General features: G+C 42.1%; 1 protein-coding gene across 1 annotated transcript in view; it reads left to right on the forward strand.

Moving 5' to 3' along the window:
• The window catches only part of NHS (NHS actin remodeling regulator), a 331581-nt gene that overhangs the window by 128241 nt on the left and 176268 nt on the right, over nt 1–27072 (forward strand). The gene's annotated exons all lie outside the window — the stretch shown is intronic.

A 27072-nucleotide genomic window follows, 5' to 3' on the forward strand; every position in this document is an offset into this window, starting at 1 on the left:
CATACATGGTGCAATGAAAGTTAGCCCTATTCATCACTTAGAACAGTGCCTGGACTGATACTTCCATTCTTTATTTGTTATTGACCCTTGTTTACTGAAAGATCTGGAATTACCTTCTAAATTATCTAGTCAGTATCTTTTCAACATTGGGAATATTCCATTTTGTCAAGAATTTCTGAAAACTGGCAATTCATGTATAATGTAAATGCTAATTCAACCTCCAGTTTTGAAATTCTAAGAGTCTGTATTGTATCCCAAGTTATATGCATCTCCATGCAAACCTATAATTAAATGATAAAGTTTATCAGATAATATACAAAAAAGGATGTTTTGAATGATAATTAGTGATATTTTACAAGTTCATGTATATTATTTAAATGTCTTGTATATGCTCTAGCTTGAATGTGGAACCTTTTTCATCTATAGCCTGTTAAAGTTTGGAAAACACTTTGGGATATTTTAAAATTATTGAAATGTCAACAAAGTTTGGATAATTATAATACTTAACATATATTGACCACTCATACCTGCCAGATGTTGTTCTAACTATCACACATTTATTTTGCTCATTTAATCTTCACAACAACTCTGTATGCTAGAAGTATGATTATTACCATTTGTATAGATGAGGCTAAATACCAAGGACACGCAAATATCCAGGTGGCCAAACTACAATTGGAACCAACACAGTCTGGGTTCTTAACAAGAATATTATTCTGCCTTAACTTCTTCAAGCGTAGTCAACAATTTGTCACCTCTGACTTGAAACAAGTAGAATAAACATTAAAATGATTCTCTTAGTCTAGTACTGTCCAGTAGAAATAGAGCATGAGTCACATATGTAATTTAAAATTTTCTCAGAACCAATTTTTTAAAGATGTAAAAAGAAATCAATGAAATTTATTTTGATAATATATTTTATTGACCCAATATACCCAAAGTATTATCATTTCAACACATGATCACTATAAAATATTATTAGTGAGATATTTTACATATTTACATTTCACATGTGGCTAGGGCCACCATATTGGACAGTGCAGCCTTAGCTGATACTTTGTGAGAATGTTTAGGCTTTGAGAATTGAGTCTGAATGATTTTTGAAAGGCAAAAGTCTAGTTTTCCAATCCTACTTAGCTCAAGTCAGAAAGAGACTTTAAATGTCTCTCCATATTCTGACAGACTTCTATGGCTATTTCTGTCCAGAGGCAGCCCTCTACAAATTGGCCCGAGCATTTACACCCTCCTTTGCAACTCAATAATATTTAACTGCATTTATACCCTCCTTTGCACACCCCAAAATATTTAACTCTCGACAAATATTCTTGAAAGAAGATTTAACTTACAAGCGTATGTGCATGTGCATGCATGCACACACACACTTACACTGACCATCTTTGTTGTCAATGTACACATTTCATTGGATCAAGGATTCAATACATATATGGGAAGGGAGAAATGTTTTATTTGTGCTTCTGTAATACCTTCATTTGCCTGACCGACCTTTCAAGATTCATGTAACTGCTGTCTTGGCCCCATGTGATTTAAATGGTGTGTGTGTGTGTGTGTGTGTGTGTATACACATATACCCAGGAGTGGGAGTGTATGGATCTATACCTTAAGAACAAATAAGCTTATTGTGGGCTAGCTCAGAACCCCAGTAGAGCTCCCACGCTTATTTAATAATGGCTTCATGAAAGCTTCATGAAAGACATCAATTCAGAAGAGTGTGGAGTTGTTTTAAAGTCTTGAAGAGCAAGTGTGTTTTGTGTAACTTTCTAGTAGAAAACAGTACTTCCTGATTATTGAATAAAAGCACAGAGATACCCTTGAGCACTCCGACAGGCCAACAAGAACATCAGCCATTGGTATTGCCAACTTTTTGTTAATTAAATTCATGGGGGCATTTTGTCCTTCTAAAAAAAATCCATATTTTCATAGTGAGAAGATCATGGATCAAAGGTTTTAGTCTTGACCTCTGCCATTAACTAGCTATATGACTTCCATTTCTCTGGGGTGAGAAAGGGAAGTAGGATCAGATTTCAATCCAGGATGCACATTAGAGTCATTAGGGAGTGTTTTTAAAAATCCTGATGCCCAGACCTAATTCTAGACACGTTACATCAGAATCTCTGGGGTTGGGGCTGTTTGTGTTATAAATGACCCCTCCCTTTTTTGGTGGAAAATTAGAGGGGGAGAGAGAAATGTAGGTGTCTAATTTCAAATGCTGCTTGTTTGTAATGTAAGAGATAAAATCTATTTTTTTTAACACCTATAGCACCCGGTCTCCCTAGGTGGTCTCCCATCCAAGTACTAACCAGTCCTGATCTTGCTCAGCTTCTGAGATCAGACAGGATCAGGCACGTTCAGGGTGGCGTGGTCGTAGACTATTTTATTTGAATTTCAGTTAGGCCCTTTCTAGTCTCAGAAAGGAATTAAGGTGTCAGGGGAAGGGAACTAATGTTGGATGTTTCCATCTTTCTCTTGAGAAGAACTTCGTAGAGAAGGGAATGCTCTGGTATGTTTAGTCCACTCTAGAGCATAGATGAAATCGGAGAATTCCAAGGGTGGGTGATTGTATCGGTCAGGATAGGCTTGGAAACAAATGACCCCAAAATTTCAGTGCCTTACAATAGAAGGAGTTTATTTCTTGCTTATAAAAAATGTCTATTATGGGTCATCTGCAACTATGTCCACCATCACCTTTGCTCCAGGACTGAGGCTGATGGGATCAGTCTCCACCTAGAACACTGCAGGTCCAAGTGGTAAATGGGGAAAAGAAAATGGTGAATCATATAGTTGCTCTTAATTCTTATGCTCAGAAATGACACACAACATTTCTGTTTATTCTTAATTGGCTATAGGAAGTCATGTGGCCAAGCCAACTCTGAATGCAACAGAATAGTGATGGGGATGTGTCAGCTCTCTGCAGGGACAAGGGCGAGAACAATAATACAATCCACCACAGCAGTGAAAAACATGAGAAGAGAGAGTGTCACAAACTCTCAGCTACCAAGGACTGTTCAAGCGGCCACAGTCCAAGGTTAGCTCATAGCTGGCATGACCTGCATTTTTTCCCCCCGGTGGTCTAGTGGAGCTCATTTTCACCCAACACACCAAACAAAAGCCCCTGAGGCATAATGTAGCAGTAACTCATATCAGGCTGGCCTCTGCTGACCTTCGACCTTTTCAAAATCCTTCCATCTGCTGAAAGATGCTTGTTTGCTCTCCATGTGGACTTTCTGATGACTTCAACAAAGACTTAGGCTGGGGGTAGCCTATCCAGTTGTTCTTTATTTTCTCAAGAGGTAATGAGTGGTGGTTGGCAACATTGGTTCTCAAATTTGACTGCACCCTGGAGTCACCTGGGAGACTTCAAAAATACTGATGTCTAGGTCCTACCCCAGGGAGTCTGATTGGATTGGTCTTGGGTACAGCGTGGGCATGATTCTAATTCAAACTCTGAAGACCTGTGGTTCAAAGCACCTGCTTCTGATCCAGCTGCCATCTGGGTTCAGAACTTGATTTCTCCATTTCTCAGCTGTGTTGCTTTGGCTCAAGTTGCTTTCTCTGCTGTTTGGTTCTGGTAGACTCTTGTTCTGATGACTATACGAGAGGTGGATAAAGCAATAGGCTTTGTACCTAGGTCCTAGTAAATGCTTGATAAGGATAATGATTTCTGTCATTGTGATTCTTGTTACCCTGCTGCAGCATGCTTCCCGTGCTTCATCAATGCCTCCTGGAAAAACCAGCTGTTCTAATAGGTTGGCTGGTGAAGTGGTGTGTTGTAAAAGCCACACTGTGCTATTAAACATGATTGCATTTCACGATGGTCTATGTTATGGGAATGAAGGCAGCTCTGGCTTTCCCTGACTCCTCAGGGCCTCAGAGAAGAAAAACACCTCAGGCTCTCTGTGGGCTCTCACCACTCATTCCCCTGTATGCAGCATGGAAGGCTCATTTGGGAGAAGCTTTTATGGTAAAACAAAAAAAGAATGAAAAGCAATGATTTCGAAATGTCTTTCCATTGCTTTGCTGCTCATTTTACTTTCCCACATGAATGAGCAGGCTGTTTAGAAGCCGGGAAGGCAATGTTTTGCCTCCTCCCAGGGTCTTACACAACCTGGAGATTTGGGCCAGCTGGTCTCAGACTGAGTTGTGCTTGCACACACACCGTCCCTGGATGTCCCTGCATGTGTTTGGTTTTCACTTTGAAATAAACTGTGAAGCATTAGAAGTGCTGGAAAGGGGCTGGGTAGTAACTAGCTTAAAAGAGTTCTAAACCTTTGCTTCTAGATGTTAGTCATGTTTCTTTGTGGTTAACAATAACCCACTAGGACCACCATCCTGAGAGACTTCTCTTGGGGAGGAGGAGACTGTCACTGTGATACCTCCCATCATCCTTGTTTCTTTAAAAATAAGCTTATAGAACTGCTTGGCCTTTTAACATTTATTTGGGAAACTTCTTGCCTCTGAGTCTCTCAAGTTCTGAGATAAGAATCCCCCTCCTATTTTTGGTTATGGAGTTTTTAATAATTTAATGGGCAAATGTCAAGACTTATATTTCTGTTTCCAGGAGCTATTTCCTGATAATTCCTAATTCTTTGCATATGACACACACATCAGAAAGTTAGTTCCATTTGACATTTGTAAAATTATGGGAAGTCTCATCTTTGTAGACATTTAAAACTTGGCTGCACCCATTGAATTCACCCTAGGGAACAATTTTTCAAGGGTCCCAGATGACCAATAAAATGCCACTTCTGGAAATTTAGATTTCTGTAAGGCTTTGATGAGAAGAGTATTTTTAATTTTTGTGTTTTTTTTTGTTTTGTTTTCCCACAAACATGGAAAACAGGAATGTCTCCGAGTGATTAAGATCTAAGAGTGGATAATGAAAGCACAGACAGTGATAGTCTCACTGACTGCCAAGAAAGAAAGCTCTGTAGGGAGTTGGGGCTGGCTCGAAGGAGAATGTGGATTGCTCATATTCTATTTAGACAGAAAGGAGAATTGCTGGACCTGAAACATTTTACCCCTTTTAGCATTGCTTCTAGAGTTGTGGCCTTCTAGCTGGGCCGGCCGCAGGGTATCATGTTTTAAGAAATGTTGAGAGGAATTGTAGGAGAAGAGAGGGAGAGAAGGAAATTCATAATCTGTAAATGAAATTTTCCTAAAAATGGCTAGAAAGCAGAAACACATTTCCATCTATTCTAAATAATGCCCTCATTAATGGGATGAGTTTTTGCAAGCATGACCCCCTTTCATAATTGAAGGTGTGATTTCAAGATGGGGAAGAGTGGAATTAGAAAATGGTTTTGTTTACTGAACTGGGATGCACCACCAGCCACCACCCCCTTCACATGTGTGTGTGTATTTTAGAGCCTGGTATCTCAAAGTGGAGACTACGGAACCAGCAGCACTGATATCACCAGGGAGCTCATGAGAAATGGAGACTCAGCGCCAACTCAGATGGACTGCATCGGAACTTGAATTTCAACAGGAGTCTGGGGTGGGTGGTTTATATGTATAGTATAGTCTAGGAAGCATTACTCTTGGATTTTTAAAGAGCCACAGACACTTCTCTTGCTGGAGTGACTTTGCAACCCAATCAGGACACATGCAGGGGCCCGATTTGACCCTCCCTAAGGAGCTCAAAGCTAGGCACTGGCTGTGTGCTCTGCCATCTCATATCCATGGTGGAAACAGAAAAACTCTACTCCAGAAAGTCTAATTGGAGGAATGGCAGGAGTAGATGGCAGGGGATCAGTTTTAGACTCCTTTCGTTGTCATGTATGTCCCATGAGATCTTGAAGAATTAAACTTGATTCTCCTATTTCTGTATGTTTTTGCCACTGAAGAAATCTCCAGTAAATTCTGCCTCAGCCCTCTGCTCATTATCCCCTCACCCTTTCCCAACAAGTAATTATTATGTCTAATGCATTATATATTTCCAAAAGTGAGATGGTAGTTTTACTGGCTTAATTTTATTTTTTCACTCATTCATTCATTCAATTCATTGTGTAAAACCAAATGTATTTTTATTTACTAGAGCTTAATTTAAAATATCAACCTGGCTAAGGCCAGGTCACCATAGCTGAAGCAAAATGGAAGATTAAGAAAAGCCTCCATTTCACTGAATGACCTTGGTAAATCAGGGTTCGGTTCCAATTCTCTGGATAATTGCCTCATTGCTGTTTTGGTTGGCAGAGGAAGCAGGCTGCATGCTCATCCCATAACTGGATTTTGTCAAAGCCAGGACACCTTGGCCTCTTCTCCCCTGAGGGCTTCTCCCCTGAGGCCCAGGCTTGGAGGACAGAGACAGATTCACCCTGTGCCACAGCCACCTCAGCTCTCCGGACACTTAGGAGACAGAGTCCATTGTTCTCTGTGGCATTTCAAGGTCATTTTTTTCTGAATCTCTACTATCTCCTCTTTGACTGACCCCTAGTCGCCTGGAGCAAGCTCTGACATTAGAGTGTGGATTCTGGCCTCTGATAAATGCAGTGTTTTTTCCAGCCACCTGACTATCATGGTGGGTGGGTGGGCCTTGAGGGGAACTGAGTTGGGAATGTTCTGGCCTTTGCTGTTTCAGGATGGTTTGGTCTGGTGGGTACCATAGCCTCTGAAAGGAACCTATTTAAGGGGTGGGGAGGAGACTCTGTGCCAAGCCCACAATTTTCCCCTGTAGTGTTCAGACACATTCACTGAAATAGCAACCCAAAGTCTCTGAGAAGCAGCCCAGAACCCTCTGTGGTCCAGGTTTCAAGAGCTGCAGCTGCCTGGGTGTGGTGGCTCTTCTAAATTTCCTGGTGCTGCCATCTGGAAAACCTGGACTGGACTTCTGTTCAAACCTAGCTCAGAGCAGATACAGGCTTGCCTGAAGCCAATACTATGTGAAATATTGCTTCAGGGGCCCAGAAAATTAACCTCTGACTTTGGCAAATAGCCTGTGAGGAGCCATCTTGTAACACTGTCCCCAAATCATTCTTTCTTTTTCTTAAAATAATTCCTCTTAAAGTTGCATGAGAACCCAGCCACTTAATCCCTAGTAGCTGAGGTTGGGGAAGTAATATGGCTCCCTCCGTAGTTATGATGGATCTTTTTCTTGGGTGCCTGCTTTGTCACAACTAGAAGTGAGGTTTGCACTCTAGAGGTCAGAGATCATCTCTGGGATTACTTTAACCAAGGTTCGTTGGGAAGAGAATGGATAGGGAAGACTCTTCAACTGAGAAAACTCACATTGGTGACTGTCCTTTGAGGACTTGTCTTTTGCAGCCAGCAAGATGATTCTGTCCCTGTCTGAGCATCATGAGTCTGGAAAGTGTACTCACAGAGGTGGAATATGACAAGCAGGGGTGACAACAAGGAAGTCCAACACACCTGGTGGCTCCACCTGGAGCCAGGCAAGAGCTGGGGCACCATCAAGCTGAATTGTAGGGCCCGGCTGGACTCCAGCCATAGTAGAATGCAGGAATCCTGGAAAGGAAACTGAGATAGCAACCCAGTCAAGTGGCTGGGCAGATAGCAGCAAGTAGGAATCTCAGAAGCAGTGACAGAGACTCAGCTTTCCCACCAGGGATTTCCTTCCTGTGCCCAGTCTGCCCAGGGATGGCTCAATCTACCCATACCACAAGATTGCTTATTCTCACTGAGCAGGTTAGGAAACTGAGGTTCAGAGCAGCTATGAGACCGACCCCCAGGCCTCTGACAGTCCAGAGGCAGAGCCAGTGATGGGGACAATTCCTCCAGATGAGCTGACATCAGCAAATTTTTCCACAAAAGGTAGAAGATGGTCTAGATAAGGTGGCATCCAAACCCCAAGGGAGCATCTTGGAAGCTTTGAATTTTCTACCCATCCCTCTGTTGCCTCCCCAAGTCCTCTCATACCTCAATAAAAGCACTTTCATGTCTATTTCTCTGGACAGTGCCAGCAAAGAAACTATAGCCTTCAACCAACACAATGGAGAACCCACAGGAAGATAATGTTCAAAAAGGATTGAACTGTGGCCTGGAGTGGTTTCAGTTTCCTGACCTTCAAGGCATGCAGTGTCCCGGAGTGCCAGGGGCCTGTGGTCACAAAAGTTCCAGCTCAGAAGAGATTAAGAGGGTGTCCTCTCTGAAGAAGGCCCTAGAGGGTGCCACAGATGGTGGGTGGGAAGGGATTGACTAGTCTGCAGGGCCCGGCCTTGCTGTGTCCACCACTGGCAAACCTCCGACTCTATGATATTATTTCTCTGTTTTACTTTATATTTTGAAATAATCCAAACTTATATAGGAAGGTTGCATGAATAATACAATGGACTCCTATATGCCTTTATCTAGACTCCCTGCTGTATTTGTTTTGTCTCTCTATCTCTCCACACATGTGTACACACACACACACATACACACACACATTCATGTATGTATTATAAAATTTTTCTACACCATTTGTGAATGGGCTGCTGGCATCAAACTCCCTTTACCCCTTATATTTTCTAAGAACAAGAATATTCCCTCACATAACTACGTACAGCTATCAAATTCAGGAAATGTAATATCAATGTAATATTTTAATCTAATCTGTAATCCATATTCCAATTTGTCCCAATAATGCCCTTTATAACAATTTTCTTATGGTTCATAAGCTAGTCCTGGATCCCCATTGCATCTTAGTGTCCTGTCTCTTTAGTTTCCTTTAATCCAGAATAGTTTAGAAGTCTTTTTTTGTCTTTTACAACCTTGATATTTTTTGACCTTGACCAGTTATTTTATAGATTGTCCCTTATTTTAGGTTCCTCTGATGTTTCCTCATGTTTCAATTCAGAATTAATGCATCTTTGGCTGGAATACCAAATAAAAGTGTTGTAAATGATTCGTCCTTCTTTGGGGACCATATCAAAAGATATGGGTGTCCATTTGCCCCTTATTGGTGATGTTAGGTTTGATCGCTTGGTTAAGGTATTCTCTGTGTAGTCGCTCTTTTTCCTTTTGTAATAAACAAGTATAATTGGTAGGAAGATACTTTGATATTATGTCAATATCCCACTCTTCATCAAACTCTTTCCACCTAGTTTTAATATTCATTGATGAGTCTTACCTGAATAATAGTTTACATCCATAAGCCCCTCTATATTTGTGAACCCAAAATTGTCCTTAATTGAGGAGGAAAGCACATCTACCCTGCAGAGCTTGGTAGCTGAGCTCACAGGGAGGAAGGGCCTTGACTGATAGCTCTTATAAAGCCACCCTGGCCTGTTGGGTGTGTTTTGATACATATAGTAACACATTTTGGAAATACTTATCATATACTAGATGACTTTTGAATAGCCTTCTAAATGATTTATGAAAATGTAAAATTTTGGTTACATATGTTATAATTTATATTTGTGACATCTGCTTAGAAATATTGCACCTGGATCTTTTACACAGTGTTGGTAACAGAAAGTTGATCATGACGAGAATATTAATAATACCTTTTCACCATGTGAACTCTGCTCCAGAGAAGGGAAAATTAGATTGTTTGAACTATGAGAACAATGGTTGGACTGAAAAAGGAAAACTAGCTATTGGAAGCAGATGAGTTAAGTAAAACATAAATTTCCAGGAATATTTCAAATTGCTATGTGGAAGCTCTTGGGGCGGGGGCAGGAACAGTGAATGGCATTGCTTGGAATTTTGGGTGTTTTTTTTTACTGATTTGATTCAAAATTAATCCTTAATCAGTGTCAGCCAGTTCATTTTGGTTCAGTTTTTGCAGCTATTTACTGTTGTTTGTGGAAGGGGTTTCTAGGGTTAAACCTCTGATTGTTGCTTTACTGGGGTTGGAATATTAAGTTCTTGGTCTTGATTTTCATCTTTTCAAATAGTTCTATTCAGTCCATTGTAGGAACAAAGGAATAGTGGGGAAAGTTTGGGAGGTTTCTCAGCTCTTATATGTTGTTACAACACTGGTTGTTACAGTTCCCATTAAGGTAACTGTTTCAGAACAGCACTGAAAGCTGTAAGTGGACATGAAGGAAAAGCAGCTGTTTTCCATAAAACCTACAAATGAACAAATGCTAGTTACTTCTGTGATGTGTGATCTGGAGCTGTCTTTCCTTAAGTGTGTGTGTTCCCTGGAATGTGCATGTGTGCACACACAGAAGACAGAAAGGGAAAGAGAGAGTAAGCTTGTGGTTGAATAAGTTTCAAAAACACTGCAAATCCTAACTCCCTTTTAGAGAATCACAAAACAGAAGAATATAGTCAATGCTCTGAATGGTACACCTTTAAGGGGGAAAAACCACCCCCAAACATAGCAGCTAAAAACAACAAATGGATATCTAGTCTGTGGTTGAGCTGGATGGTTGTTTTCATTTGGGCCTGGCTTGGTCCATCTTAGCTAGGCTGTATGGTGTGCCCACAATCAATTGGCAGGTCAATGGGACTGACTGATCTAGATTGGCCTTATCTTGGGTGTTTCTCCTTGAAGCATTCTCTCATCCTTCAGCAGACTAGCCTGGGCTTGCTCTCATGGTGGTCACAGGATTCCAAGCATGTGGGCAAAAGTATGCAAGGCCTGTTGAGACCCAGGCTTAGAACTCATATGATGCCCACTTCTGTTGCAATATATTGCCTAAGCAAGTCACATAACCAAGCCTAGATCCAGGGGTATTGGAAATAGACTCTGTCTCTTGATGAGAAGGCCTGCAAGATCTCAAACAAAAGGGTGGAGATACCAGGAAGGAAATGATTGGGGTCATTTTTACTATCTAGAGACCAACTAAATATATGACTATTATTTTTATGTGCATTTCTGGGTTTAGGATAATTTATAGGGAAGGAGGAAAATGAGATACAGATAATTTATAATTGTACGAGTTATATAAAAAGCTTTGGTTTAGATTTAATGAGTTATCTCACATAAAGAGCTTTGAATTAGCATGTAGTAAGTGCTCCATAAGTGATGATGATGTTGTTATTATTATCATGAGTGGGTATGGCACATGAGGTCCCGACCTGCGTTGAAATGAAGCTGAGGATTAACTTGACAGTAAAGGGAACCAAGCTTCAGATTCGTTCACAAAATGGATAATCAAGTAAATTGCAAAAACAATCCAGAGTGCATGCAGACCAGATGTTTTCCTCTCAGGAGCTGAAGGCTGGAAGATATGTCCGGTTTTACCTTCTCTGTCCAGTTCACCCCATTTGGCTTGTTTCTGATGTAAGGTCCCAGCTTGGCAGTTTACTGCTAAACTGGAATTTGTAATAAAGAGGGTATCCAGGTGTGAAGATTGTTTACTCAAGACTTTTTCTTTGTTTATTGTGCTAGCCTTTATTAAGAGGCTTTCTGCAGTGTCCTTTGTTATATGATAAAGGCAGCATTTAACTTTCCAGTGACCAATTTGGCTCCTGAATGATAAGGGAGAAGGTCCCTGCCAGCTTCCCTGGTCTGTCCCTTCCAGGCACCTGGGGGAGCAGTCCACTACCTGATGCCAAATGTCCTTGAATTTGGCCAGTGCTCTTGACTCCAAGTGGGAGAGGGAAATCTTTGCCTCTATTTCCCCTTTCACTTTACTTCATGGTCTCAGCAGCTCCTCTTCTCCTACTTGCGCAAAGCCCTCTGCAGTTAGCATAAACAAATCCCAAGCTGTTTGTATGTGTGTCTGGAAGAAAAATTCTCTGAGGATTAAAAGCAGACACACTAGAGGGAGTGCTCCCTTGTACTTTAATCACTTCAGGCTCCTATGTGTTGACAGAAAGTTTTGTTAGTCTTCAAGTTTAAAGAAAGGAACATTCAGGGGTGGCATTTGGAGTTTTTTATTGCTTGGAATTCTTAAAGTAAGTTAGATAAGATATCTGCTGAGCCACAAGACACTCCCTTCTAAATAAGGTTCACTGTTCCTTTTATGAACTCACTGCTACCTTCAAAGGGACCCAGAAGCATGGTGAGTTTTTGGGTTGGAAACTCTACCCACTGGTCTGATCTGCAAGTTGAATTTGAATTTAAACTCTTCTTGCCCTGAAGCCTGTGTGTTCTTCCTCTCTGAGCCTCTGCTTTCCATCTCTATATTTCTTTCTTCTCTTTTCTTTCTCCACTCTACCCCCAAAGTAATTGGTACCTATTGACTTGTTCTACTGTTTCCTCTTGTTCTCAACTGGAGGGTGATTCTGCCCCCACTCCCCGTTTGGCTCCTTCCTTCCTGGAGAGGGCTGTTCTGGGTCTAGTATTGATTATATCATCCCTGCTTTTAGATAACTAAGACCTACAGAATTAGAGATTTTTTCCTGGGGGGTTCTACTGACCCTTGAATCCTTGAGTACACATGAATAACTGGGTCATTTCAGCACTGAGAATTCATAACAGAACTCCTGGCTCGGGGTTGGTTTGGGTGGCAGCTATGCTGGATTTACCGACAAGGGAACTTCATGGCAGCTAATCTTTGACTCTTCTTTGAGGAACCAATTTTCTCTGGGACTGCTGACTGGCTAACTTCTTTTTCAAATACTGCTTATGTGGCTTTAGGATAGGATTGCTGGCTTTAAATAAAGGAGGGAAAAAATAAATTAAAATACCCATACTTCAAGGCAACCCCTATGAATATATGTTACACTGGAAATGCCCCATTTCTCAAATATTTATAAATATATGGTCTCCTCGGAATGTTCCAGATCTGTAATTTGGGAAAGTTTAACAGCCTTAGGCCACCATCCTTCTTCATAACCATAGTACATTGCAAGCAACACCAGATTGACAGCTGACTTATACCCAAGGAATGGTGACAGATTGTCCTGTGTATACCAGGAAGCATCAGACCTGAGACCTTGAACTGGCCTCATCTCTTTCACAAGCTACACCTTTCCTAACACCAGTCCTATAGGAATATTGTCTGTGAGATGGCCATTCCCGGGATATCTCCTTCTGGCCCTTCCCTCTTTTTCTCTCTCTAGGATCATTTCATTAAACATGTAGCAACATCTCTTGAGTGCCTACTGTGTGCCAGGCACCGTTCTAGCCACTGGAGAGATGGCAGTGAACACAGCCATGTTCAGAGCTTCTAGCCTCCTGGAGCTGACATTCTGCTGAGAGAAAAAGACAAAATGATGGGTGGTAAGATGTCAGGTAATGATAAGTACTATAAAAACAAATGAAGCTGGGTGAGGGGATAGAGGATAGAATGTGGTAGGGAGAGAGTAAATGAGATCTCTCAGAAGAGGTGACATTTGAGCAGAGGCTTGAATGAGGCAGAGGAGCCAGTCTTGTGTGGCCCTCTGGGGAATAGCATTCTAGCAGAGAAAAGAACTGGACTAAGGGCTCTCGGGTGGGAACATGCAGCTTAACAGAGGCACTTGAGCACCATGTGGGAATTATATATTTGGAGGCCATAGCCCATGCAGGGAGTCAGTTGGGAGCTCATTTCAGCAATCTAAGAGAGAGATGCTGGCAGCTTGGAGTTGGCTACCCTCTCAAGCTTCCAAGGTCCCTCCATGACCAGTGGGAGTATTTGGTATTCACTCCCTTTGGGTAAAGGAATTATGAGAGATGGGGAAGCCCTTTGCAATCTGTGCAGTGATCTTCAGCTCTGTCCATCTTTAAAATGTCTTCCTGGGGTAGACTGAGAAATCTTGAGAGCCACCCCAAGATGCTGAGGAGGATGTGTATTATTCTAGAGCCAAGAAAAAAGGGCCTTGACTCTGTCTATATTCCTAGAAAAGCCAAAGCTAAACAAGATCTTCCAGAGGCCTCTTATGTCTCCTTCCATATTCTCTTTTCTCTTGGCCTCTATGTTCCCTTGTGTCTCCCTCTGTTTCCATTGAACCTCTCACCACTGCCCTTCTCATGCCCACTTTCATAATGAAGACTTCATACCCAGCATACCTCCCCACCCCATCCAGATCAAACATTCTTTTTGAAACCACACTAACAGGATGTTTTTGCTCTCCCTCCCTCCCTTTCTCCTCCCTTCTTTCCTTTTTCCCTCCCTCCTTTCCTCCCTCCCTCCCTTCCTTCTTCCCTCCATGTTCCTCCCTCACTTTCTTTTCCTTCCTTCCTTCCTTCCTTCCTTCCTTCCTTCCTTCCTTCCTTCCTTCCTTCCTTCCTTCCTGCTCACATTAGCAGGGAGGTTACATAGCTTGACTTTCTGAAGCCCGTCAACTACTGTGGGCTGCTTGTCAAGAAGGGTGCTATGTAAGCTGAAATGTTGCTCTAATTTCTACATTATTCCTTCCTGCTGTTCAGTGAGTTATTTAATTAGAATACACTGTATTTTCTAGGGAGAATACTTTGAACAGAAGGCCTGATTTAGCTGGAAATGGATGCCTTTATTATTTGTCAGAGGGCTAAAAATTGCTAGTGAAATGTTGGTGTATGTACGGCTAGAAAGCAGGAAAACAGGTACATACAGGAAGAACAATCAAAAGAGAGATGGGGAGAGGTTGGGGAACAGGGAAGTGTCAGATGCCTGGAATGACTTGATTCCTGCTCAGGAGTGTGAAAACTATAGCTGGCTCCAGTTTGGCTAACACTGAAATGCCTTTAGTGTCACTGAGTCCGTGAAGAGAGCTGACACACTGTTTTCTAGGGAAAAAAATCTGCTCCCTCTACATTCCCAGTGCAGCCTAAAACAGAAATGAGACTGAGCCACCCAGTTTGCTCATACAGACTCTAATTCGTTCTTTGAATTGTTAATTCAGTTCTTGCCACTTTGTACATTTTCCCTAAAAAAATTTTAAAAATTAGTTCACAGTAGCTCTTAAAAAGCGCGAAGGAGGCATTTTCATTAGGATTCAGTTTGTCCTGAGAGTGTTTAAGTTTCATTCTCATGAGGAGATTTCATGCCTGAGAGTTGACAGTGTGGAGTCCATACATAGGACAGGAAGTCAGCTAAAAGCCAACTGCACCCTGTTTACTTTTATTGTTTGTATGTTTGTTTGGTGTTCCCTGTTGACCTGTGCCTTTCACTTTGCTTTGAGTCTGGTGGATGTGCATGGTGCTTTGTGCCTTTTGGCTCTTTGGTGGTAGCTAAGGGGGCTTTGTCTCCTCTAGTTCTGGGCCACAGAAGGAAAGAGAAAAGAACAAAGATGCTTTCCCTCCAATAAATCCAAGCTTCAGCTAATAAATTCCCCCTATTAAAGAAGTTAATAATGTTAAAATAGCTCGAAGACAATTTCAAAGTTAGTTTTAGCTAACATTCCCAATGATGTCTGGATTCAAATCTCTATCTCTTCTCCAGCTACACTGTTGGATGGAGTGGGTTATTTGTATCTGTTCAGTAGGTTTCTGGCCCTCTTGAATACGGGGTGGGGGTAGTGCTGTGTCGCGTTTTCCCCGGAAGAGATTCAGTTAAGGAGCATGATGCTTCTTAGGTTTCTGGAGAGATGATGTTCTGGCTTTATGTTGAGTGCTCATTTGTCACCAGCAAGCAGATGGATGGTCTCTTAACCTCTTGGACCCTTGCTGCTTAAAATGGAGTCCTGGGACTAGTAGTATCATCACCTTGGGAACTGGTTAGACATGTGGGATCTTAGGCTCCGCCCATGACTGATAGAGACAGAATTTGCTGTTTAACATAACCTCCAGGTGATTCATATACACATGAATGTTTGAGAAGTCCTGGTCCAGAGCAGTGGTTCTCAAACTTGAGTATACATCAGAATCACCTGCTTTAGCAAGTGATTTAAAATAGATTGCTAGACCCTACTCTCAGATCCATCGGGTCTGGGTCAAAGCTGAAGAATTTTCTCTTTCTTTCTTTCTTTCTTTCTTTCTTTCTTTCTTTCTTTCTTTCTTTCTTTCTTTCTTCAGCTTTACTGAGGTATAATTGACAAATAAACTTGTAAGATCTTTAAAGTGTACATTATGATGATTTGATATATGTATACATTGTGAAAGGATTACTCTCATCTAGTTAATTAACATACCAATACCTCACATAGTCTTCTCTTTTATTTGGTGAGAACATTTAAGTTCTAATGTCCTAACAAATTTCAACTATACAATAAAGTACGCAAGAATCTGCATTTCTAGTGAGTTCCCTGGTGATGCTGTGAGGCTAGGGGCTAGGAGCACATTGGAACAGCCCTTATTTTCTGTCTCCATGTAAATCCTCCACACCTACCCAGTTCCACTCCCTGTTCCTGATTCCCATCCTTTTTCCCTATTTCGGAAGGCCAGTTCCTCCTCCTTAAGAACTTCCCCCACTTCCTGATCCCATAAATACAGGCCCACAATTATCTTCCATAGCCCCCTGAGCTCTCCCCTCCCCTCCAACAGCTTTCCAGTTCTTCTCTAGTGCCCCTAGTGTCCTAGTTAAATTGTAAGTGTCCTGTGGGCTTCCCTTTCCCTCATCCCCCATCCAGTCTATCACCATATCATCTGTTTCACCTCCCAAGTGGCTGTCCTCTACCCTGACCACCACCACTGGGGTTTATCCCCCCATCTTCCTGATAGGTGTCCTTGAAGTAGTCTCCTTGTAGCCTCTCTTGCCTTCATCCAGTCTTTTCCATCTTCAAAGTTCAAGGCCTAGTGACATTTTTAAAGTCTCCCGAAAATTATTCCCTCCCCTCTGCTGTCACAACTTTAGCTCTTTCACTGATTAAAAATTGCTTAATACCAATTAAGCCCTCATTCAGAAGGAAAAATGGAGAAATTTGTTCACAAAACATCTTAACACATCTTGTACAAAAGCTTGTGTAGTCACCTGATGCAATACAGAACCGTTGTACCCTTCACACTTTCCTGTGAAGCCAGACGGTCTTGGTTTGAATCCCAAGTCTACTACTTAACTCCAGGCAAGCTGCATCTCCTCTCTGTGCCTTGATTTTCTCATCTGTAAAATGGTGATCTTAGCCATTAATCTTAACCTCCAATCTTGACATGGCCCAGGAGGCACTGTGGATGAGCCCTGCTTACTCCTCTATCTTCCTCCCCAGTGTCCTCACCAAGCTCTGTGCTCTGCTCCAGCCACACTGACCTATTGTTAGGTCCCCACAGGACCATTGCCCAAGCTAAGAAGCTCTCCTCACCCTTACCTCACTTGATTAGTGGCTCAGCTCAAGCTTCCCCAACGAGACCTGTTCTGACCCCTCTGCAGCTGGTGAGATTCCTTTGTTATAGATCTACTTTCTCACTCTCAGTGCTTTTTGCCCTTTGTAATTGTACATTTAAACTGTAATGATTGAATCAATGTGTATCTTTCCTCGTGGATGTTAGTTTCATAGAGCAGAGGGACTTGATTCATTTGTGTTGATCCTTGTGTCCTCAGGAGCTGGCATCAAGAATGTACCCAATAAATGTTTGCTGATGATGCCAGTGGGATTCTTTGCAATTCTGGGCAGTGGCATACACACCATGCACACCTCAGGTGGACTGTTCACCTCATTTAGGGAGTGTGGGGGAATGGAGGCCTCCTAAAATATGATACTGGGAAACAAAAACCAGACATGCCTCCGAATGGTTAATAATTGCCTTTTAAAAATTGTCTTAAATATATAAGAATTTGGCTCTGAATGACTCCATAATTAGTAGTATGAATCGGCTCTCGAGGTCAGGAAGGCCTCTTTGCTCTGACTTTAATTAGGACAAAGTGGAAGCTATTTCTATGTAAATTAATCAATCCATCCACACACACACACACACACACACACACACAAACACACACTCTTCTTCAGCCCTGTTTACATGCTGGGCACAGGGATGGAGCCCTGGGAAACAGAGATGAATGATACAATTTCTGCCCTTGAGAGGATGGGAGGTAGATAGTGGCCCCTGGAGAGTTTAATAGCAGGTTGAATTAGTAATGTTATGGACCATGGCCTCAGAGCTCCCCTCACCATGTGTTTCCAAGAGCTGAGACATCACCATGACAAATCTAGAGAATTTCTCCAGGGAGGAGGTTAGATTTTGGTACTTTGGTGAAAATGTCAGAATTGTTAGAAAAAGCCCAGACCAAGGAAGGGGCTGGGGCTGGGATTGAGGGGCTAGAGTAAGGTAACTGGTCACCTGGCTTCAATTCTGACCCTACCACTCACCAATAAGCAACTTGGGCACTTTTCTGAACTTCTCTGAGCCTTGGTTTCCTCATCTGTGAAATGGGGATAATAATATCAATCTATACAGCCATGGTAAGGAATAAACAAGATGATATATATAGTGCACTTAGCACAGCACCTGTAAGTAGAGATGCTGGATCTGTTGTTATGGTGTGTATCAGGCCTGTAGACCAGTGCCTACCAAAGATCTATGTGAAATTTTCTATAATGAACAACAACCATCACCAAAACAGCCTATTAAAATGCTGGCAGGTGTCTGCCCTGCCCCCAGGCAGGAGCACCTGGGCATCAAAGAAATGAAGGCAGGTCAAAGCTCTTGGAAGAGTGAAGGTCATTAACCATGCCTTTATATAGAATCTTCTCAAGTGTGTGAGTCCATGTGGTTAGACAATTTATTACTCTAAATCCTTTACGTATTTTTAACAACCTTTTTTCTTTGGTAAGGCTTCTTTTTTAAACAATATTATGAGCTTTAAAAAATACATTTAAAGCAATCAAGGGGTTATCACTTCCAAGTATCGAGTAAAAAGTGCTGACTCCTGCTAGGAAGATGGGCAGGCCTGAGGGTCATGAGCATGCCTTGGGTCTTACAGAATTGGGTTTGCATCCTAATGTAACCCTTTGGGTTCTATAACCTTGGGCAGGCCCCATGGCCTAAGTCCTGTTTTGTGGCCTGTACAATGTGGCTAATAGTAATGTCTATTCTGAGGGCTGTTTTGAAGATTAAATGGCATAGATACAAAAGTGTCTAACAGTGTGTCCAATAAATTTTTGATTTTCCTTGTCTTCTTATTAATATGCAATTCTCTGAGCAAAAGTTTTGTCGGTATTTAGAAAAATTAATTAGAAAGCCAAATTAAGGGAGTCTATGAGAGTGATATTTTACTGTTTTCTCTTTTGATGATGATTTCTTATCCATTGAGAGAAAGAAAGGCTTCTTCAGAGCCTGTAGTTTGAAAGGTCTACAGAGTCTCTCTCTGTGTGTATACCCCTACATTAAACACCCTTTTCCCAGGACACACTCATGATGCCTTGGCAGCTGATGGGTCTTTGGAAAGAATTCATAAGATTGGGACCACAACCTGATTTCATGAGCAGAAAATTGTATATTCTGATGACAGAACATTAGAGAATGCTGACTGAAGAAGGTCACAAGGAGGCCAGTGTGCCTGGCTAGTGGTGCCCCAGGCATTGGCTTCTGGGAAGTGACACCATGTTTTTCTTCCCTTGGGACCATGGCTACCTTTGCTCACCCTGCAGGTACCCTCAGAATTCAGTGTGGTTAGAGACCTTGGTGACCTTTGATAGGTTTTGTGTTGCTGTAGTTTTCCTGTTTTAAAGGTTAAGGACTGGGGCTGGAAAAACAGCAACCACTTTAAAGAGAACAAAACAAAAAATAGTTATTGCTCTAGTAGCCTCATAAATGGCAACTCCCCAGGGCCTGTGGCTTCATGAAGGACCCTTGGGCAAATCTTTTTTGGGGGTCCAAAATTTAATGGTATAAGCTGCTCCAAACATGAAAGAAAGTATTAAAATAAATTCCGGCAATTTCTACAAACTCAGGATATTTGATTTATGAAGTGAATAAATGACTGGACTCAATGTTCAGTTTAGGTCTTTGAATCTCTAACAGATGCTATTGTTGTTCACCCATGTACTCTCAGTATTCACTGTTCCAGTGTATACCTGGACAAGTGTCCCACTCCAAGTAGCTACAGTTCTTGGCCTGAGAACTTTTTCTCAGCCTGTAAGCAGGGAAGCCCAGAAATGCCTGGGACTTAATGTACCTGGGCGCAGCCTTCAGTCAGTGAAGGATGAAGTTGCAGGATCAATACCCTAACTTCTTCACCTCTCAGGTGGGATAGCTCTAAGCTGTCTTTTATGATATCCCCAAGTCGCCCAACAAGATTGAATCTCTATTTCTCATGATAGGAACCTATTTGATAAACTACCCTTTATGATTGTCTTCCCTTCCCTGTCTCACTTCCTTGCTCTGCTACTTTGCTTCTCAAATACACTACAGATGCTGTTCGGCTTACGATGGAGCTATGTCCCAATAAATCCATTGTAAGTTGAAAATATCGTAAGTCAAAAATATGTTTAATACACCTAGCCACTTATGTTAGCCTACAGTTGGGCAATTATCTTCAGTTTTATCTCAATAGTAATGCCTTCCTTTTCTTACTAGAAGCAAGAGACATAGATGGGCATTTTGTAGGCATGATGGGATGTGAAAACTCAAAACACCATATCCCCCAAAAAAACCACTGGCAACACCGTACACTATAGAGCACTGGTAGCTGACCTTCCTGATCATGTGGCTGACTGGGAGCTCCAGCTGCCTAGCATCACGAGAAAGCATCGTATCACATAGTGCTAGACCAGGAAAGGTTTGAATTTCAAAATATGAACAATGGCTTCAAATGAATGCATGTTGCTTTCGCACTATTGTAAAGTCAAAAAATCAGAGTTGAACCATTGTAAGCCAGGACTGTCTGTACTTAAGTTTGAATCTTTGTCTCAGGTTTGGCTTTTGGGGGAATCCATTCTAAGGCAACATTTTAGAGTGACCTTAAAAAATGTAATGATCTCATACACTTAAGTATGATGTAAAACCTGGGTTACCAACCCCAGTTCCATTGTTGTTTCTGCCCTTGGGCAATTAACTTCATTTCTTGAGATCTCACCTCTTCTATAAAATGGTCATAGTCTGCCTCAACTGGAGTGTGATAAGTGGTTTGGGTATGAAAATCATTTGTTGTGTGAGATGAACTGGGCATTCCAAATCAGCTAACTTCTCTGGCCATGCCTACTAAAACCAGTGGAAAGAGGAGCTCCTGCAGTCATGGTGAAAGTAAAAACACTCTTCACACTGCCAAATACTTGAATGAGGCAGTACTATTTCTGGTGGAGAATTGCTACAAGATAATTTTCGACGTCCTTTCTGATTTTGACATTCTATCAGTTTATCAATGAAGGATTTCACATGTGGAGCGACATCAACTATGGCATATTTCAGGGGTTTTTTTTGGGGGGAGGACTATTCAATGATGATTCTGAGTACATTTGATGATGTTAAAAATAACCACTCACTTTCTCCTTCTTAAAACTTTAAAGAAGGGAACATTTAACTTAGTCTCCCTGCTTCCTTAAATCCCTCAACTCATTTCTCCCTTCATTCGTTTGACAGGGTCTCTCTGCCTTTGTAGTCAGTGTGGAACTTTAAAAGCTTGCCTGTAGACATATAATATATGTGCTCTAAGAACATTAGTTCTTTCTCAGGGCAGGCTCCCCTGAGTAACAATGTCTCTGGTTACCTCTACTTTGTTAGAGACCTACATGTATAATATAGAAGAAAAGTTCTGGAAGGTTTTCTCTGTCTTAGGTGGAGTCAGATTTGTGATTTATTCCTGGAGCAATTTGAGACCACCATTTTGCTTTTTGTTTCTTGGAGAAAATATAAAAATATGTTCCTGAGTGGGAAAGATTGGTCTCATTACATCACATATTTAGCCACTATCTGACATGTAGTAGGAACTTTCCATAAATGTGTACTAAATTGACTAATCAACAAGTTGTTCTTGTTCATTGTATGAAAACTTTGAGAATTTTTCTTTGCAATTGTTTTTTTTTTCCATTCTGAGAAGACATTGGAAGACTATGCTACCATGTTTCTTTGGTGTATGGTGAGCTTAATTTTTCCAGGAAGGAAAGTTTAGGGGAATTCTTATCTTGATTTTCTATAAAGTGATTGAACTATGGAGGTAAATTGAAATATGAGTCATAAAACTTGTTGAATTAGCAGCAAAGATTTACCAGATAGGAAGCAAAGCAATAACTCTTGTCATGTCCAAGCAAAACAGGGACCAACCCTAAAAGAGAAAGAAAAAATGGGGAATTTTGCTCCTATCTTTTAGGCAGGCTAATGGCATCAACCTTAAAAATGAGTTTGTGGTTAACATTTTGCCTATTCTGTTAGGCTTTGACACCACCAAAACCTACCAGCTGAGCTCTAGTGAAAGCACCGCAGGGAGATGGGAGCTTGACCTTTAAATTGAATTCCAAGCATAATGAACAATGAAATATCTGTGATTACAGCTTTAAACTGAAGCAAATCTACCTCTAGAAGAAGAAAGACTGTCTTTCCATTAGAAATAGAAAGCAAAGTGACTTAGAACTAAACTATGTAGCTGAAGAATTTCTGGAAAATATGCTTTCTAGTACATCCCAGGCAGAGGCAACCACAGGGTCCTGCCTAGTGCTACCCTGATGATGAAGTTAAATTTCACAAATTAGATCCTATGAGGGTTAATTTCTATAAAAGGACAAAGCTGAACATCAAAAAAGGAAGGCTTCGGGTCGCAAAAAATGGAGATGTCCTGTTGGCTCAGCACAGTGGCTAAGTCCACCAGGAAGTGTAGTGTCTGGCCTAACTGTGAAAAGAGAGTGCTTTGCAAAGGGGGGTTAGACAAAGGTCAGAAAAGCCAAAGGGTTTCAAAGAGGCAGGCATGGGGACTGTCCTGCTCAGCGTCCTGACCCGCCAGGCTGATGTCAGAGGGCTTATTCAGATTTAAGGTCCTTTGTTTGGGGGGATTGGAGTGATTCCTAAGAGACAATGCATGACTAGAGGCTGGAGGCACGCGACGCCTGAATTGAATTTGGGCAGTTGCTGAGCAGATGGGATCAGAGGGAAAAACAAAGGGGAAGCTGTTCCCAGCACATCCACAGGAAGGGAGGACTGCAGAGCCAGCTGCGGGCAGGAGGGCTTCCTGTATGGCCTGGCTGGAGAGGCAGCTGTGCCCTCATCTTGTGCAAAACAAAGCATCCCAAGGGCTTGTGAGGCCTTGCCTGTTTCATAGAGAGGAGAGAAAGTCAGGGGTGGGAAGGGTCAGGTCCATGAACTCCTGCAGCTCAAATTTCAGAAGGTTTGTGTCATTTCATTATTTGTGAGTCCTGGACTCATAAGATGGTAGAACAGAAAGTGGCTTCATGGTTAATCCCAGTCTGACGCCCTCATTTTAAGGTACATTAAAGGAAACAAGACCTGTAAAAGCAAAAGTAAAGTGCCTTTTCTGGACTCAGTGCCTTTTCAGTGTCTTTGATTGGCTTCCTCTAAAAGCAGACATGAGGTAAGGAATGCTGTGCAAGCTGAGTATTTAGGAGGTGATCCCTTTGCTAAGCTCCTGCATGGAGCACCTTCCCCCTACTTTTCACATTTCTCTGTCTCCTCTTTAGGTCTCCACTCACCACCTTCCTTATCATTGAGGTCCTTGCTGATGACTTCATTTAAAAGATGACACAACTACTCACTTCCTCTGTCCTCCCTCCCTGCTTTATTGGTCTCCAGAGTATTTAATGCTCTATGGCACACCATATAATTTGTTTTATTTCACATCACATCACATATCTACATGTCTGCTTGGCCTCTCTAGAAAAAACTTCCCGAAGACAAGGACCTGGTTTACAGGTGCATCCCCAATGCCTAGAACTGTGGCTGGCATGTCATAGATGCAAAATAAAAGTGTTGAATGAATGAATGAATGAATGGTACTATGGAGATCCAGGACAGTGATTAGACAGTGTTTCCTCCTTTTGCCCCTTTCTCTAGCTCCTAGAACAGTACCTGAAAGACTAATAGGACTTCTCTGCTCTAAAGTTTAAACACCCTCAGGGAGGTTTCTCCTTGTATAGTAGACAGAACAGAGGTTCTGGTGCCCAGCCCACCTTGACTGGAACATGATTAGTTTACCAATATCCAGCCCTCCTCTCCTTCTGGGCACATAGAAGATTATACTCCTCAACCCTCTTCAGTTGGGCAGGGCCACATGACTTCTGGCACATGGGCTTTCAGTGGGAGTGACATGTTACTTTTGGGCTGAGGTATGGAAGAACAGGTGTGAGGTCTCTATGTGTTCTTCTGACCCACCTCAGAAAACTGTGAAGCCATGTGTGGCGACGGTGGAACTTCTATCAACCAGGATCCCTGAGTAGTGATAAGGAGAACTCCCCAGTGTCTTACATTGGACATATGACAGGGGCAAAAAACAAACCTTCGATCTGGGAGTTATTTGCTATTGCAGTATGATCTACTTGCCCTAACTAATACAATCAAGCACTAGTGGTGTTGCTATAGATGTCACATTACTCTGAGCCCCTATTTTCTCATTCAAAAAGTAAACAATCTTTGTACCATAGAGCAGATGTTTAACATGGCATGTGTGTGTGTATGCATGCATGTGCGTGCATAGAAGCATGTACATGCTTTAACCTGAAACTTCCATGGTAGCCTTAGGGAGGAGTTGCTGAGAACCCTGTCTTTGCCACAGGTGTACAATCTCAGCCACGTAGACGTGCCATGCTGCCTTTGGAGTCAGAAGAGGAAACACATTCCATGACATGGGGCAATAAGGGGCTTTCTTGGTACATTTGGGCCTTGACCTGGGTTCTTTTTCTTGAAGGAACTTGTCAAGAAAAGGCAGAACCAACACTGAATGATAAAAGCTAACGCAGTCTGGGCTGGAACAGTTAGATACCAGATCTGGGGCTACACAGCAGGTGGCTTTGGTATTTGCGAAGGTGGAATGTCAGCCTAAAGGAGAAAGAAACTGATCATACCAAGACAACCAAGTATCTGATAGATGTAGTGGAGAGAGGGTGGGTAGAAGTGAGCAGAAATGAGGAAATCTGGATCCTAGCTCTTGAGAAACAGTCAACCCTCTGAAGAGTTTTAGAAAATTAATTTTACTTCCTAAACCCTGGTTAGGGCAAAACACCAGGCGTTTCCCAAGAGGCTGTGAATAGTGACGTCATCAAAATTGTAAGAGGTCCCACTAAGTCAATGTTCACGATGTGCTAGCTCCTTGGCTTCAGTGGGTCACTTGAGTCATCTCATGTCACTCTCTCCACAATACTAGGAGGTGGGTACTGCTATTATCCCCATTTCAAAGGTGAGGAAACCAAGGCACAGAGAGGTTAAGTGACGTGCCTAGAGTTACGTGGCAGAATTGGTATTCAAACCCAGACAGTCTGGCTTCAGAGCGAGGTGTGAAGGTGATAGTGGTTCTGTAATACATCAGGTGACAGCATAAGGCTTTTCTGTGAGATGTGTAAAATGCTTTCATGGAGAAATTTCTCTGTCTTTCCCTGTGGAAGAGGGCTTAATTTGTATTTGTCTTCCATCTTCCTTATAGGGTCATTGTGAAGATTCACAGCTTAGTAACTTGGTAGCCCATTACCCAGTTTAGTGTGCATGGTTCAAGATGCTAGAAAAGGTAACATTTATCACATGTAAATAAAATGTGAAGAATGGCATATGTAGTAAATAATATCAGTGTTCTGTCCAGACCCCCTGGAATTCTGTTAGGGTCTCCCCAACACACCATCTTCAATATCTTTCAGTGGTGAGTGCCTGTGGTTCATCTCCAAGAACTGTCCTTGGGCTATTGGACCTGCTTTGCCCAAAGGCTGGCAGAGAAAAATTGCATGAATTTATACTCATGTGCACACGTGCATGCACATATGCACACGTATACACATGCACACACAACCCTTAGCCAAACTGGCACAAGAACCCAACTCCCTTGCCACAAGCTGAGACAACTCTGAGGTATAACTTATACTCAAGTTCCCTGCTACCTTAGGGGAGCTTGGCTTGAGACCCCACCCTTGCTTAGCTCTTCCCCTTCTCTGTTCTGCTTCTTCCACTCCCTCACCTGTCTCTCCTGGGAGCATCTCTTTGATAAATCACATGCACCTGAATCCTCTTTCTGAATTCTTTCAGGTCTGCTTTCTGTAGGACACAACCTAAGAGAGTGAAATACCAAGGGTCAAAAAAAAACTCTGTCCAGTAGTTTATAATCCCAGTTTCAATGGGAAAGGGCAACAAGGGTAAACATTGAAAAACGATCCTGTAGGAGCATCTAAATATTGAAAAACAGTCCTATAGGGGTATCTACACCCTTGAAAGAGGTAAGTATGGTAGGGAGGGTGTAATCTTATTGGTGTGGTCAGTCATCACCCATTAGTCACATGACATCTGTTATGGAACTGGGCCTACAATGAATTGATCTACATCTCAGCCCCCTGCCAGCACCATCATGCAAGGCAGCCAGAGCCATTGGAAGCATCCTGCAGAGAGCCTGCCAGGGTTCTGTGTACTTGCATGCCTGCTCCCCAGTTGTGAGAACCAGTTTTTACATTTCTGCCACTTGTCTGACCTGCTGCAGCAAAGCAGCCCGCTGGGAAGGCTTGGCATCACTGCTTGGCACTGATGCCTGTTCCTTCCTGGCACTGGCCCATGCCAGCAGGAACAGGGACAGTGCCAAGCATGCCACCATGGCTGCGCCAAGCAATTCCATTGCAGCAGTGGCCTGAGGATGCTTGAACATGCCTGTTTGTCATTAAATCTAATGCTAAAGACACTGGAAGGGGCTTGCCATTTCCTTACAGCTAGCTTCCTGTATTCAAGCAGTTGTGGCTTCTTGGGTCAGCCTCACAGGCATCTAGGCATCTATCATTAAGATGCCTGAATCCAGAGAAAGTACAGTTGCTACAAAAAGTTGATACCCTAGCAAACTTTTCCCAGAGGAAATCTTGAATCCAGAGGGTGGGGAAAGAGAAGTTGAGACAGGTGATGCTTTTGCATCAGTCAGCCCGGGATTCAAACTCACTTCCAGGATGAGTGACCTTGGACAAAATACATGGTCATTCTAATGCTCAGTTTCCTTATCTATGAAATGTATACAACAATGATATCTAGCATGTGGTGTGATTGTTATGAATAATAAATGAGATTATTAGTAATAACACAGTTTCTAGTACATAATAAGTATTCAATTAATGCTAGGTCTTATTATTGTATATTATTAGTAGTAATATTCTCACAAGTGCTTAACCCTCTAGGGAAAGGGGTCTAAACCAGTGCTTTTCAAAATTTAGTACATATAAGAATCATCAGGAGAGAAAAATGCAGATTCCTGAGCTCCACTCTCAGAGATTCTGATTCCACAGGTCCACATTTCTAACAAGGTCCCTGGTAATGCTGGTCCTGGACCACAC

The sequence above is a fragment of the Rousettus aegyptiacus genome, unplaced genomic scaffold (genome assembly GCF_014176215.1).
Source record: "Rousettus aegyptiacus isolate mRouAeg1 unplaced genomic scaffold, mRouAeg1.p scaffold_m13_p_9, whole genome shotgun sequence".
Classification (NCBI taxonomy): domain Eukaryota; kingdom Metazoa; phylum Chordata; class Mammalia; order Chiroptera; family Pteropodidae; genus Rousettus; species Rousettus aegyptiacus.